Raw genomic sequence first — 15,023 nt, forward strand, 5'->3', positions numbered from 1 at the left:
CCCCGCACCTCACCTCCTCGCTACATGCACGTCGTGTACAGGCTGGAACCTTCTCGTTCCCTGCCGTCCCTCGAGCTTCCCCGGGCTTCTTAAAAAATCTCCCTTCCCGAAACATCTTGCCGGGCCGATACACATACACGCCTCCACCGCTCGACCTTGCTGCTAGTCGATGGCAAATCAAAGGCAGCGGCTTCCGTGGTGCTGCCGGTGGCGCCGGCCGGGCGATTCTGGGGCTCCCGGCGGCGGCCTCTATCGCGGTTATCGGGATCCTACTTCACAGTCAGGCCTCTACCCATCTTCCGCGGCGACCCAGGCGTGTGCCCCGACGCCCATCTCGCGCGCTTCGATCGCGTCTGCCGCGCCAACATCTTCACGGCCGTGACACCGGCGGCCGCCGCCCGCATCTTCACGGTGTCGCTCGACGGCGACGCCACGTTGTGGTACGACCTCACAACCTCGATCGACGAGGGTTCGCCGCCCTCGCCATGGCACGCCGTCCGGGCTTCCTTCCTCGACTTCTTCCGCCTGCCGGACGCCGCCAAACCCGTGCGCGCGGACCTCGTGTCGCTGAGGCATGAGCCCAGCGAGGTCGTCAACCGGTACCACCTCCGCATTCAGAGGACCCTGCCGACATCCCCGACGACGCGTTCCTGAAGGCTGCCTTCATCGACGGCCGCGGCGCCGAGTTCTAGGACTGGTGGTGCCGCGGCGCCGAGCTTCCGCCGGCGCTTCGTCCTCCATTTTCGGAGCATTCGCGAGTGAGCCCACGCCGCGTTTCGGGTCGTCTCCGCCAGGTCTGGCCGCGCCCTAGTCATTGCTCCCGAGTTCCTCTTCTCCATCTTGGGTCGTCTTCGCTAGGTTTGGCCGCTGGAACTGGAGCAGCCGTCCCGCGAGCTTAGAGGACCCAGTGCCTCCGTCCTAACACCGGCGAGCTGATTCACCGGCTCCTCATCACCGGCTCCTCAGCCCGCATAAGCAAGCGTCCACCAGCATCAGCCTCCCCTCACCGAGCTGCATCTGCCTGGCTGCTCCTCGTTGCCATCCCGTCGACGGACCACCGCTTCCCACGGAGCAGAACCAGAACAGACCGCCGCCGCCCCCTTCTCCGGCCAAATCTGGCCACCATGGTGAGTCCCTGCCAGTGGTAAGCCATGAAATGGAACCCCTTCCCTCTCCTCTTTCATTTCCCCCACTTTCGCCTTTTTCCCTTGACCAAGCCAGGCCGTGTTTAGATGTTTTGCCAAAAAAAATTTGCGATGGAATCTTGCTAATTTGAAGTAGACAATGAAGTCTATTTACAAAACTTTTTGTACAGATGGGTTGTAAATCGCGAGACGAATCTAATGATGCTAATTAATCCATGATTAATTAATAATTAGCAGATTGTTACTGTAGCATCACTGTTGCAAATCATGGATTGAGTAGGCTCATTAGATTCGTCTCGCGATTTACAGCCCATCTATGAATAAGTTTTGTAAATAGACTTCATTTAGTACTCCATGCATGTGTCGAAACATTCGATGTGATATTTTTTTTGCGTTTACGGGGTTTATGGGGTGGGAACTAAACAGGGCCCAGTACCACCGTCGGCCATGGCTAAGATCTTGAAGTTCTTGCTGTTAGCCTCAAGAAAAAGGAGGTAATTACATTCGTATTTGTTGTGTCTTGGCATATCTACAGATGACCCCCCTCCAAAGTTTAGTTTCCTGCAGTTCGGCCCAAGCCTACCCCTTCGCTAGTTCTTACACGTTCCTCTGCAGCATTAGAGATCACCTCTAACTAGGTGTCTAGGTTAGCTATAATTCAAAACATCTGTTCGGTTACTGAAACTAAAAGGATTGCAAAACACTTCTAATTTGTTTTTCTTATTTTGCATACTTCTTTCCAAATCCTTGTGCGAATGTCATGATGAATCTCATCTGAAGAATGCTTAGCTTCAAGCGATGATTCACGCATGTATTTGCATCAAAGACAATAATAGTAACCACAGGTACGTGTTTGATATCAACTTGTACTCATTTTTATATATTTCTGAGTTTCTAATTTCTTTTTATTCATTTTGAAACTGTTAATAAGCAGTCATCATGATACAAAATTTCGGAAACTGATGAATACAATCAATTCGAGCTCTGTACCTAATCCCCATGTAAGTTGAAATCCTGCATCAGCTGTCAATTAGTTCTAACTTGCATATTTCTTACTAACAGCATCAATTGACATTCAGCGACCAGTTGATGGCTATAGCATAACTCTGCTCCATGAAATCAGAAAGAAGTATTATCACTACAAGGTAAGAATTAAGTCCATATAAGTTAACTTAATGATTGTGACACAGGATTAATTAAACTTAAGAATCAAGGAAAGAAGTATTAATCAGAAGTATTATCATAGCATAACTCTGCTCCATGAGTGGAGCATGAGCTCGAGAGTTCAACTCTAGATTTTGGTCGTTTGGTTCATTTTATCCTTACAAGATCAGTTTTGTACGGAGCGCATCTGGACTCTGGAGTTCTCTGACTCTGTTTGAAACTCGACCTGATACTTGAATGCATTGAATTGACTGCTATTTTGTTTGATGACAGCTCTGGAGTTAAATTAACTTCACGTGTTGACAGTCCACCGCCACGCACAGGATGCTGGCGTTTCTGCTGCTGTCCGCAGCCGGCCTTTTCTACTCAAGATGTTCTTTGATCGGATTGGATCTGACAAAGAGAAGATTGCAACTGTCATATGGAAATTGGGACCATTATTATTGATCAACATAAAACAGCACATCATCCGTCACAGGATGGTAAAAAGGAATAGCTCGAATCATTATATTGTTCATTCATGGTATATAATTAATCATGTGCTCAAAATTTTAAGTGTCACTGGAAAAGGTATGAACACTTCATTGCAATGATTGTGTTACTTGCCTACAAGTTAAAAATAAGAACACATCTGATTGATCATAGAAATTTGACATAATAGTGGATGTTTTTAGCAAAGATCAGTGTCTTGCTTCTCTTGGGCTGGGCCTAATTATTATTTCCCAACAGAATACAATGACAGACACATTACCACATGTTTGACATAGGCTTTACACATGCAATGAGGCAATTGTTGATTATGTTTTAGTGCCACAAATATTCAAGTTCAGACTGAACATTTTTTAAGTGATGTATATTAAAACATGAATTGGATGCATCCTAGCAAAAAGAATGTAGAGAGTTTGGATGATTGAGCTTTGACACGTAACTAAACAAAGCATTATTTGGATATGTACGGAGTTATTCGTTTTCTTTTTTTTTGGAAGACCAACGGAGTTATTGTTTTAGGATAATAGTTTCAGCTTTAGTAATTGTAATAAATATTCTGATTTGGATACTATCAAGTCCAACAAGTATTTTTGGATAATATTAAAAGTATAATAATATTTGGATTGAACAGCTTACCAAATAAGTATGTGCCAGGTTCATGCTTCGAATATTCTAGACTATTTGAATTCATGCATTTGAATTCATGCTCTGAATAACTAGGATGTTTGGCTTGCAGACACAAGCAGCAGTGCCCGGGTAGCTATCGTAGAGTTCAAAATTCATAACCTTAACGTTCAAAAGGTAAAAGAATTCAGACCTACCAGTTCAAATTATCGCAGCATATTATATTATACAATAGATCTATTTTTTTCACAAATGCTTAAACATGACTATTCAATGCAGAGTCTGCAAATCTTAAATTTTAAATTCTAACAGAACTACTAAATTCTAATTGTTTCTGATAATGACTGCAAGTCCCTATAACCACTGTAGCAACAAAGGATGGCAATCCAGCTGACAATTTATTTTTAATGTTTTTTTTTGAATTTTGATTTTCTTTTCCCTTTGATTTCATAAATATAGCAACAAAGTCCCTCTATTGTTTCTTCTTTTATTTACTTCTAAAAAAAGTTCTCCATTCAATTGTATTGTGTACAATTGTATTATGATTATACCTTCTGCTCTTAACTTTCTCTTCACTCACTACTTCCAAACAAAATCTCAGTTACAAGGTCTACCACAGGTAAGCACCAAACTTACTCTAGTTCCTATTTCATAAATATCAGCTGAATTAATTACTTACATCTGCAAATCAGAAATTTCCTGTAAGGTGATATTATGCACCACTTGCTCTGTGAAAGCAAGAAGAGGCTCCAAAAGATTTATGGCTCGATTTGTCAATTACCAATAACATGTTTTAAGTGTAGTGACTCTGCAACTATATGCTAATAAGCTAATGACAAATAAAATGTGTAGATTGAACTGCTTTATAACAATGTGTTTTTGCTGGTAGATTTGTAGGGACAAAAACCAAATAGATGGTAGTTTCCATACTATTGTACGCATATATCTACCTTCATAGTTAATCTTCTATTTTCAAGGAAAAACAAAAAATGCTACTAATTTACAAGTCCATTATATAAGTAAACGCTGCTTAAATTTGGTTATCATTATGGGAAAAAAACGTGGGCGCGCGAAGGCGCGCGCAAAGTACTCGTATCCAAGGTAACGACTTCATTAAGACCGGACGTATGTTTCCTCTACTTCACGGCAGTATAAATTGGCACTTTAACTCATGGACAGCGGCACGTGCAAATGATTTTGAAACTTAAAAAAATTGTAGTTTCTAAACTATACATCAAATTCAAATTTTGATTGCACAACTATATCTCTTTCGATGAGATCTTCAAAACAAGACCCTATTTGAATATGTTTCAACAATATTTTTGAAGACACATAAATTGCTTTATGTACAATGAAAAAATACCAAAATAAATTAGTTAAAATGCTAAACCAATTTGCTAAAATTTCCTGGTATTGATCCATGCAATCAAAATTCACCTACCTAACTGTAACATCCCAGTTTTCATCATGATTAATGGGGAGTGTTGAAATTTATAATGCAAACTTCTAGAAGGTTCTATAAAAATAAGGATAAATCATGACGTAATTTTGTTCACCATGACAAGGTTCTAGAATGTTCCACAAAAATCATAAGAAGACAAGAAGCTTGGATATTTTCTTGCCATGGTAAAATTTAGAATTTTCTAGAATTAGATATTTGTTGGGAACTTAGATATTTGTAGGGAACCTCCTAGAGTGTGACATGTGTCACTCATCTAAGAGGGTATGAGTGCCTATATAAGGAGGGTGTCATCCCTTGCCATGCCATACTACTCCACTCCATCCCACACACATCTAAGGGCATGGTAGAAGTGAGCATAGGTAGAGTGTGCTAGGTGTGTGTTCCTTTGTTGCTTCATTAAGGTAAGCGTCTTTATAAGTGTTAGTCTCCCGATTAAATTTAAGTACTTAGTGTATAAGTTGTGATCCATCGAAGGTTGGCTCTACCACTCGGGATCACAAAAGGGTCTGGGCTTCATCGAAGGTTGGCTCTGCCACCCGGAAGCCAGCTTCATCTGTTGGTAGGCTTTGCCTCCCGGAAGCAAAAGGCGGCTCTGCCGTCAAAAGGACCCAGTACACTAAGTAACTAGAAGCTGACCGACTCTGAATTGAGTTGGTGTAGGTCCTCAACTTAGTAGGGCTGCCTCAATCACTAAAATAAAACTTATGTTGCAAATAAACTAGTAACGTAAAATAATACTAACGTTATACGAGGTATTACATAACTACTAGGTAAACTATTTTATACTCTTGCCTTGCGTTAGTATATTCGTTCCCTCCAGTAACCAGCATACGCATGCTTGCACCCACGACAAAAATCATCTCGTCTCTTTCCATAAAAGCTTCTCAAGTCACCGTACCATGTCATAATTCCCAGACAATCATGACAGCGCCTACCTCCTTTGCCATAACTTCATCATTCCCTGGAAGCCATAGAGTACCCACACCATTGACCTTGAAAAGACCCGTCATGGCAGCACCCACCTCGCTAAAAAAATCGGGGTCGCCACGAACAGTGCCGGCCGAGATCTTTTTTCCGCTGAACCGCCTCACCCGCTCGCCCTCGCTCGCGCACGCGCGACACGCCGGCCCCACGACGGGACCGTGCACTGCCGCCGGCACCATGCCGTGCCGCCCACCCCCACGTCCCCACCTCGCCCACGCCGCTGCAGCGCCCTCGCCGGCTTTGCCGCCTCGGCGCTCGCGCCTTCAGTGCTGCCACTGTTCACGTTGACGGCGAGCTACCGCAGCCCACGCCGTCGCCGTCCTTGCGCGACGCCGCTGCTGCTCTCCTCGCCTATAAAAGAGCAAGGCTGTGACGAGCCCCGTCACCAGCCCAAGCGCACCGAGCCGCTTCGCTCCACCAGCTGAACCACTCCTCCCGAGCCCAGCTCACTCACGAAACGAAGCTCCAATAATTGATCCTCTTCCTCGAGCTGTTCCACGCCAAGGTGAGATGGCAGGCAGCTCCCCCGACCATTAACTCCACTAATAAAGGCCCAAAACACCCCCAGGCCGTGAGCACTTAATCCAAATCATTCTACCAATCAATACTGTAAACTCAAAATCTCCTTCATATCAACTCCTTTTCACGTAACTCTTTTTCCTCCTATTTTCATCTCTATTTGAGCTTATTGCTTGCTTGAGTTTGTTTGCCGGTTGTGCCGTTCTCGCCCGTAGATCACGGAGTGACCGAGGAGGAGCCCGCCAAGGAGCCAGAAGACCCGTACCACGAGCAGGAAGCCGCCGCCGACGACGCGTACGCAAGCGAAGGCAAGTTTCATCGACCCCTACGTGAGCGGTTGCACCCATGTGAGGATGTTTAGCTGTAGCCTGGGTCTAGGATCGATTACATATACCAGTACTTGAGTGATTGAGTGTGCTCATACATGCATATGAGTAGTTATGCATATCCAGAGTTGAGACTAGGATATGAAGGGTTTTGGATGAGGTTAGGGCAGCTGGGTATGCTGGAGCCGGCGCTACCGTGGTGGTAGACTGGCAGGTGAGTGCTACCGTGGTGGTAGGCTCGAGTTGATATGTTGAGGGATGATTGCTGCCCTGGTGAACCATAAGGACCGAGTTGTTTTGACATCTCACCTAGCTTACTTTCAGTACGACCACATGAGTTTGTATGGGCAAACCTTAGCCTAATCCCACTGGCTAACCTGGTAGTCGTCCGAGGTGGATATGTTTTGGGGAGAGACCTGGAATGGTCCAGACCCGAGGGTTTGGGGGCGACTAGTCGGGGTTGAGCCACGGCTGGGTGTCGGCTATGACGGAGCCGTCTCTGGACGGTGAAGTGCGTGTGGGTAAAGCGTACAACCTCTGCAGAGTGTATAATCCATTCGAATGGTCCGTGTCCACGGTATGGACAGGCTACGGTGTGGTCCTGACAACTAGTGAGCTACCTATTGTGAGTTGTATCGGGAAGAGTTGCATACCATTAGTTGCATTGTTAGTAGAATGTGCTTATTTATTATGTGTCGTGCATGTCATTTCCCCTCCCGTAGGGTGAGGTGGAGCTTGCTGAGTACTTTTGTACTCATCCCTGTTGATTTTTCTCCAGAGGATCCTGACTTGTGCCAGAAGACTACGAGTAGATCGTGTCCGCATCCAAGCTGATCGAGTGGAGCCGTGATGGATGAAGAGCTAGTCCTGCATGTCGCTATGCTAGTTGTTATCCTATGGTTGTTCTGTGTAGCTTTGTGTTGTCACTTTACTCCTCATGTACGTGTTAAATAAAGCTCTGTATGACTCTGGACTCCACATGATGTAACATGTATTATGCCGGAGATCTTATTCGGTAATTAATACATAGTTTAGCCTTGATCTTCGGGTCGGGGCGCTTCACTAACAAAGTTGTTTATCCTTATCCACTAATAACACCAAACAATCTATCTTTAGAACATTATAACATCAATAACCACTTAACTGAACTCAAGCATGCGAAGCAATATTATGTAAATCCATAAGCAATTTTGCAAACATAATAAGCAAATTAGAATACATGAAAAGTGTTTTCTTTCAAAAAAGAATATATCATTAAAATATAGTGGTGTGAGATCTTGTTTTGAAGCTTTTATTAAAACAAACACAACTGTGTAATCGGACTTTGATTTCGATGCTTGATTTTGAAATTATAATATTTTTATTTTCAAAAAATTATGTGCATGCATGTACTTTTTTCTTCTCTCCTTGTCTCTCACATGCATGCGGCGGCCGCACCGCTAGTCTACTTTACGGCACGGCTAGTCCAATCGCGCATGCAATTACCATCGCTAGTGTTCTGTGCTAGTGTTCTGTAGATTGGAATGGGAGTCTATTATAGTATTATACCACCCATTTTAACCACTTAACCTAGAATTTTAACCTTCAATTCTAAACTAGGATTAACCTATTAGCGCAATAGTAACGTGAACTGGAACCCCTCCCATAAATTTGTATCTATAATAATATTTTTGTTACGTAATAGTAGCACTCTAACAATGAAATGCTCAGCTGGATGAAGAAAGATTATATTCAAACCTTCTTAGCTGTTCCAAACCTAACTGTAGTGTAAAAGCCACAAGAATTTATTTTCTTTGGTCCAAATTGAAGTTATGTACGCTCGCTCGTTGGCATCACCGTACCGTTGCTTTGGTGGGGTTGGTAGCTCAACCCGTTGCTGTTACTCCTACCTCTGTTTCAAAATATAAGTATTTTTAGATTTGATCAAAGTCAAATCTATTCAACTTTGAACATTAATATTCTTATGAATGAATTATTTTAAATATAAATATTTATATATTATGATAATTGCTTTCATAATGAATCTAGTAATGTTATTTTTATCTTATAGATCTTTATAAATTATTTACTATTTATAGTCAAATTTGATCAAATTTGACTTTGACCAAATCCAAAAATACTTATATTATAGGACGGAGGGAGACTGAAGTAGCTAGCTCTAGCTGATCAGAGGATGCTGCTGAGCGCTGGCCACACAAAAAACGGAACCATCAGTCGTCTCACCTGCTGTTCAAGCGTCACGTGCAAATTACCAACCTTCCCAGCGGCTACAAAATAGCAAGACCTCAACACGCTCGAAGGCGGCACGCGCGAATCGGCAGCAGGCCAACACACCACGCCGCCGGCTGGAGGCTCGGGACATACGGCGGCCGGCGGCGTCATGTGGCCGGCGGCGCCGACGATGTTCGCCGTGGGCGTCCTGCTCGGGCCCTTGACCGCCCTGGCGCCGTCCGGCCGGAACCTCACCGCGCTGCTGCCGGAGCTCCGGGACCTCCTCGGCTCCCTCTTACCACCACTGCAGGGGGGAGTTCGTCCTGCTGGCCAGTACTCTCGCCGGTGGCGTTAGTTACTTGTTTAATGTAATTTGTAGCTGGTTGCACCGATGAGTCGCTTCATGGCCACAGCTCGGTGCACGATTGGATTTAATCTGCTCGCCGCATGTCCTGTAGTTATGTGTCATCATCAGCTAGTTGAGCTTAAGAACTCAATAGCTGCATAATTGTGATAAGTTTATTATTGTTTATCTTTTCAGTTTTATTATTTGCTTGTGTAATCTTTTCCGTACATTGATTTAGTTTTGCACATGTATACAAAAACATAAAAAATAATCAAGGAATAAGTAATAAAAACATTGTCACACCCGGTTTTCAGAACAAAATCGAATGCATCTCATATGTACGTCAGAATCAAGTTTACACACATATGATACACATTATAAGTGAATATATATCAAAAGATAGTGTTCAAAACGTAAGCAAGAAAGAGTACATAACTTTATTACACTCCAATAAATAGACACGCAAGTCTTTAATTATTTCACCGATAATCTAAACGAGTACTGCAGCAGCGACTTCCTCCACAGACAGTTGACTGGTGAACGCACGCATAGAACTTCTCGAAGTCGTCGTAGTTCTCCACTTCAACATTCTCTTCTGAACAGTATTTAGGCAAGAGTGAGTACTCTTATGGTTGGTACTCAGCAAGTGGGAGAAGAATGCAGGCCATCAAGGGAGGCTAGGGTTTATAGCGGTTAGCATTTTAAGTTAGTCATATTTTATTAGCAAACATCTATTAACTAGGTATAAGTTTATACCAACTCACATAAGCATAAAAGATATATCCTCATAACAAAACCATAGAAACACGGATTAAATTATTCAAAAGTAGTCTTATTTTTTAAATATATAGGAAAATTCCATTCTACACTTGCTTGTAGCTACTTCCACATGTGTATCTCATCATATATTACGTATCTGATCCAACGAAGAGTATGTACATGGAGTATGTGATCATACTTGAACATCTGTGATGGTATATACATTAGGTATGTAACCATACATAAAGTATATATGTGGACATACTTATATAGAAAAATTTCTTTCTATACTTGCTTGTAGTTACTCCCATGTGTGTATCTCATTATACATGACGTATCTGATCCAACGAAGAGTATGCATGTGGAGTATGTGTTCATACTAGAATATCTATGATGATATATGTGTTGGGTATGTGACCATATATAGAATATATGGACATACTTATTTTATATACTAATACTAAGGTATAATCATAGTATATTTAAAAAATAGGGTTGCTTTTGAAATTTTTCATGTATATACTTTTGAAATATCTTAGAATAAGTATATGAACATACTTAAAGTAATAAATAAGTATGCGGACATACATACTATGGTATACTGATGATAAGAGTAGCTACACACGAGTGTAGAAAAAAAACTCGTCTTATATATATATATATATATATATATATATATATATATATATATATATATATATATATATATATATGTGTGTGTGTGTGTGTGTGTGTGTGTGTATGACATCATTATCATTATCATCATCGGATAATGTGATTAACTCATCTTTACGACATGTCACTATAACTCTGTGATAATTGAGCTACGTAAAACGGCATATTTCAACCAGGAAGGAATTATTTGCAAAAGGGTAAACCTTGTATTATGTGGTCACCATGACGTCATGATGATGTCAACAAGCTAGCAACCACTCTCTCCTCCTTTCATGCGTCGGCTTGACTTGCACGAGCTTGGGGCTTGGCACGACGGTAGCGGCTACGCGGGTGATTACCAGTTCCAAAGGCACCTTGGTCCATGGTCTGACTGGAATTTGTGGAAGGCTCGCCCTTATCAAACAGAAAAGATGTCATCATGGTAGTGGTGGACAAGTTTTTCAAATACGCACATTTTGTTCCATTGTCACATCCCTTCACAGCACTGCAGGTTGCTCAAGCCTATATGAGCAACATATTCAGACTTCATGGATTGCCTAAATCTATAGTGTCTGACAGAGACAGGGTGTTCACAAGCAATGTGTGGCAACAACTCTTCAAACTATCTGATACCCAGCTGCTTATGAGCTCATCCTACCACCTCCAAACAGATGGACAAACTAAGCGTCTGAATCAATGCCTCGAAGCCTTTATAAGATGCACAGTGAATTCTTGCCCCCAAACAATGGCCTAAGTGGCTACCACTCGCTGAGTATTGGTATAACACCTCTTACCATTCAGCTTTACAACTCACTCCATTTGAAGTGTTTTATGGTCATCTCCCAAGACATTTTGGCATCTCCAATTTGCATGCTTCTGCTATACCTGAATTGGAAACCTGGCTGAAGGAACGAGATTTGCTCACCAAGCTCATTCAACAGCAGCTACTTCGAGCACAACAAAGAATGAAGTCCCAGGCTGACAAACTAAGAACAGAAAGGGAATTCTCTGTTGGTGATTCATTTTATCTGAAACTACAGCCATACATCCATAGTTCTACGGCTCAAAGAAGTAACCAGAAGCTGTCATTTAAATAGTTTGGCCCATTCCCAATAATTCAGAAGATTGGCAGAGTCGCCTATAAGTTACAGCTCCCTGATGATGAAAGCGATCGGGTGCTCTAGCCTAAGAGGGGGAGGGGGTGAATTAGACACTATTAAAACCTTGACATATGGCTCCAACTAGTTTGCACAAAACTTAAACTAAAACAAGCTAACTATATGTGCAACTACGGTTCACCTTAGTGTGTAACCCTCATCCCAAAAGAGTTTTGCAACCTATAGTCAATCCTAGCAAGATACTACACTAAGAAGGTAAAGGCACACAAGTACAATATGAAATGCGGAAGCTTAAAGAACGAGATGAGAGGAAGCGAACTCTCGACACGAGGAATTATCCCGTGGTTCGGATTGCCACAAAGGCGCCCCTACGTCCACGTTGTTGAAGCACTCACGAAGAGTATCGCTTCCCGGCAATCAAGTCTCTTCCGTGAACACAATCACGGTCACCTTGATCCCGATCTTCATTAAGGGAGATTGCCCACGAAGGAGGGGTCTCCGTCCCCCGCACAATATCGTCGACGCCGCTCCACACCAAGCTGGAGGGTCGTTGACTTGCCGGCGAGCCACCAATTGCTCCAAGGGGCCGGCACACCGTAATACAAGTGTGGTTCACTCTAGAACCAGCCACAAGGATCTCAACCTTGCTTGTTCACTCACTCAAGAGCTAATCTAGCACTCACACTTTACAAAGCTAGTGCTAAAACCTAAGGATATGATCAATGATCTCTTGTATGGCTTGGAGGTGTTCTTGGGTGTGTGTATGACTTCTAGCAACTCTAGCAAACTCAAAATAGCCGGGGTGAGGCGTATATATAGGCCACCAACTCAAGAGAGCCGTTACTAGCCGTTGGCCAGTTTTCTGCGTAGGCATCGGAACTTCCGGTGCACAGGGCATCGGTTCTTCCGGTCACTCTGCGCTTTGAAGTAGTCGTTGGCCTCTCTGACACTGCTGCAGCAACTTCAGGGACCATCGGTTGATCCGATGCTTAGGCGTCGGTTCTTCCGGTGACACTTGATCCGCAGATAGCCGTTGCTCTTGCTGACGTCATTGCACTGACGCCTTGCTCCGACGCACCACCGGTTCAACCGATGCTGAAGGCTTGGCTGCTGCACGCTTGACAACGTCTCTGGAACATAGTATGTTGAATGCACCGACGCTTCTCTTGACACCGTCGGTTCAACCGGTGCTTCATTCTTTCTTCACTTGATCTCCAGAGGCGCTCAGTCTTGCACCAAAGCCAGGCCGTCGGATGTTCCGACAACCATCGGATGCACCGATGCTATAGGCATCGGTTCTTCCGGTGCTACTGATTTCAGTATAACTCGTCCAATTCAGCGTTTCTTTGAGTTCTTTCTTCATGTTTTGCTTTGCATGGCCTTTGTACATTATCTCTGGGATCTAAAAATGTTCACTCAACAAAATCATTAGTCCCATTGATTGCATTGTCATACGATCACCAAAATCACTCGAAATGGCATAAATGGTGCCATGTTCGTTACAGATGATAGTCGTATTCACCTAGTAATCCATGTATCCCAATTGAAGCGACATGTGCCATCTCATGTACAGGTCAGTACAGACTTGGCTTCCATTCCTGATGCTGATAGTGAGCTACTTCCAGCTGCAGTACTGGACCGGCGTTGCATCTTTACTGGGAACTCCCAAAGACTCAACTACTCGTCCAGTGGAATCATCTTCCTGCGGATTGGTGCACCTGGGAAGAACTTCATGATGTGCAGCGCCGATGCCCTAAAGCCCCAGCTTGGGGACAAGCTGGTTTTTCAGAGGGGGGCAGTGTCACGACCCGCGGTGGCTAGTAGCTTGTTGGGCCGTTTATGTTCGGCGTTTGCCTTTGTAAGATTGGGCCAGAGAGATATAAGCCCATTGTAAGCTGTCGGTGCGGTGTATAAAGCCCGGCAGTAAACTGATTCAGAGAATCATGGCGTAACAGAATTCTATCTGAACCCGTTTTCTCTCTCTCTCTCATTCCGAACTCTGCTTCTTCTTCCTTGGGTTCTCGTTTCCCTCCCCTGCTGCCTCTTCCCTGAGCACGAATCCTTCCGGGTTCGTGACACATCGCCGGGAAGACGGAGGTCGCGAGGGCGGGGCTGCACTCAGGTGACGGCGGCGACTTGCAGCGGCCAGCTCTGGGCGGGGCTCAGCGACGGGCCGACGGCGACGTCTCGATGGTTCCCCCGGCAGTGGCGCGAGCCATGCGCGGAAGACGACGACGAGGGGCCAGCGTGATGGCGTGGTCGGCGCCGAGGCGGGGTGGTGTTGTGGAGACCGTCGCGACGGGCGGCGGCGCTGGGATGGCGTCGTGGTGAGGCGGGGCTGTGGGCGGCGGACGCCTGACGACCAGCGTCGACAGCGGCTGGTGGCGTCGACGGTGCTGAAGCATATGCGGTGGCGCTGGGCGCTTGTCCTCCGGCGAGTTGCGGCTCGCGGCATGGCCGTAGGGAGGCAACAGGTGTGGACGCCATGCCGTGCCGCCAACGGACAGCGCGCGGCTCCGGGCGTACCGCGTACGGCACCGGATCAGAACCAAGATATAAAAAAATCCAGTGTGGAAATATGGTGTACCGGCCTAAATCACAAGAGGACAATACATACCTATTTTTATGCTATCTTAGGTTTTCTTTTTCTTTCCTTGTTTTGTGTGTGAAAGATGTGTCTTAGTGAAAAATGATCGGATGCTCTAGTCTAAGAGGGGGAGAGAATGAATTAGACTACTTAATTACTTGATCTAAGGCTCCAACTAAAAACACAATAAATTAGACTAAAACATGCTATCTAGATGTGCAACTATGATTCGTCTAGTATGAAACTCCCGTCCCAAAAGAGTTTTCAACCTATAGTCAATTCTAGTAATATAACATACTAAAAAAATAAAGACACACAAGTTGCAAGAATAAATGCGAAAACTTAAAGAAGGGATGAGAGAAAGCAAACTCTCGACACGAGGATTTATCCCGTAATTCGGATTGCCACAAAGGCGCCTCTACATCCACGTTGTTGAAGTACTCACGAAGAATATCGCTTCCGGCAATTAATTCTTTTCCGTGAACATAATCATGGTCACCTTGATCCCGCTTTTCACTAAGAAGCTTGCCCACAAAGGAAGGAGATCTTCACGCCCCCCGCACAAGTTTGTCGATGTCGCTCCACACCAAGCCGGAGGGTCGTTAACGTGCCGGCGAGCCACCAATGCTCCAAGG

At 44.4% G+C, this 15,023-nt stretch overlaps 1 long non-coding RNA gene across 6 annotated transcripts; it reads left to right on the forward strand.

The window, feature by feature from the left end:
• The first annotated feature begins 446 nt into the window (after positions 1–446).
• LOC120694885 lies at positions 447–9,468 on the forward strand. 6 transcript variants are annotated; one of them, XR_005683697.1, is made up of 6 exons: positions 447–794; positions 859–1,127; positions 1,926–1,990; positions 2,080–2,146; positions 2,225–2,290; positions 2,583–4,389. It is a non-coding gene; the product is annotated as an uncharacterized LOC120694885 (long non-coding RNA). The 6 variants fall into 6 exon arrangements; XR_005683693.1 differs by having other exon boundaries at positions 447–1,127; XR_005683694.1 differs by lacking the exons at positions 447–794; positions 859–1,127 and adding an exon at positions 1,453–1,791.
• Positions 9,469–15,023: the final 5,555 nt, after the last annotated feature.

This window comes from Panicum virgatum, chromosome 1K (assembly GCF_016808335.1).
Source record: "Panicum virgatum strain AP13 chromosome 1K, P.virgatum_v5, whole genome shotgun sequence".
In the NCBI taxonomy this organism is placed as follows: Eukaryota; Viridiplantae; Streptophyta; class Magnoliopsida; order Poales; family Poaceae; genus Panicum; species Panicum virgatum.